Raw genomic sequence first — 1,700 nt, forward strand, 5'->3', positions numbered from 1 at the left:
ATCCATGTGTTTGTATTTTTTACAGATCTTTTCCTGTAATTGATATCTAGTCTCATGGTGTTGTGTTTGGAAAAGATACTTAATACAATTTCAATTTTCTTAAATTTACCAACACTTAATTAGTGACCCAAGGTATGATCTATCCTGGAAAATGTTCCATGAGCACTTGAGAAAAATGTATATTCTGTTGTTTTTGGATGGAGTGTCCTGTAAATATCAATTAAGTCCATCTTGTTTAATGTATCATTTAAACCTTGTGTTTCCTTATTTACTTTCATTTTGCATGATCTGTCCATTGCTGAAAGTGCGGTGTTAAAGTCCCCTACTATGAATGTGTTACTGTCAATTTCCCCTTTTATGGCTGTTAGTATTTGTCTCATGTATTGAGGTACTCCTATGTTGGGTGCATAAATATATACAATTGTTATATCTTCTTCTTGGATTGATCCCTTGATCATTATGTAGTGTCCTTCTTTGTCTATTCTTATAGTCTTTATTTTAAAGTCTATTTTTTCTGATATGAGAATTGCTACTCCAGCTTTCTTTTGATTTCCATTTGCATGGAATATCTTTTTCCATCCCCTTACTTTCAGTCTGTATGTGTCTCTAGGTCTGTAGTTGGTCTCTTGTAGGCAGCATGTATATGGATCTTGTTTTTGTATCCCTTCAGCCAATCTGTGTCTTTTGGTGGGAACATTTAGTCCATTTATATTTAAGGTACTTATTGATATGTATGTTCCTATTCTCATTTTCTAAATTGTTTTGGGTTTGTTATTGTAGGTATTTTCCTTATCTTGTGTTTCTTGCCTAGAGAAGTTCCATTAGCAGTTTTTGTAAAGCTTGTTTGGTGGTGTTGAACTGTCTCAGCTTTTGCTTGTCTGTAAAGGTTTTAATTTCTCCATCAAATCTGAATGAGATCCCTGCTGGGTAATCTTGGGTGCAGGTTTTTCTCCTTCATCACTTTCAGTATGTCCTGCCACTCCCTTCTGGCTTGCCGAGTTTCTGCTGAAAGTTCAGCTGTTATCCTTATGGGGATTCCCTTGTGTGTCATTTGTTGTTTTTCCCTTGCTGCTTTTAATATGCTTTCTTTGTATTTAATTTTTGACAGTTTGATTAATATGTGTCTTCATGTATTTCTCCTTGGATTTATCCTCTATGGGACTCTCTGTGTTTCCTGGAGTTGATTAACTATTTCCTTTCCCATATTAGGGAAGTTTTCAACTATAATCTCTTCAAATATTTTCTCAGTCCCTTTCTTTTTCTCTACTTCTTCTGGAACCCCTAAAATTTGTATGTTGGTGCATTTAATATTTTCCTGAGGTCTCTGAGACTGTCCTCAGTTCTTTTCATTCTTTTTTCTTTATTCTGCTCTGCAGTAGTTATTTCCACTATTTTATCTTCCAGGTCACTTATCCATTCTTGTATCTCAGTTATTCTGTTATTGATCCCATCTAGAGTATTTTTCATTTCATTTATTGTGTTGTCTATCATTGTTTCATCTTTAGTTCTTCTAGGTCCTTGTTAAATGTTTCTTGCATTTTGTCTATTCTATTTCCAAGATTTTGGATCATCTTTACTATCATTATTCTGAATTCTTTTTCAGGTAGACTGCCTATTTCCTCTTCATTTGTTTGGTCTGGTGGGTTTTTAACTTGCTCCTTCATCTGCAGTGTGTTTTTCTGTCTTCTCATTTTGCCTAT

Source organism: Lipotes vexillifer, unplaced genomic scaffold (assembly GCF_000442215.2).
Source record: "Lipotes vexillifer unplaced genomic scaffold, Lipotes_vexillifer_v1.1 scaffold1337, whole genome shotgun sequence".
Lineage (NCBI taxonomy): Eukaryota > Metazoa > Chordata > Mammalia > Artiodactyla > Lipotidae > Lipotes > Lipotes vexillifer.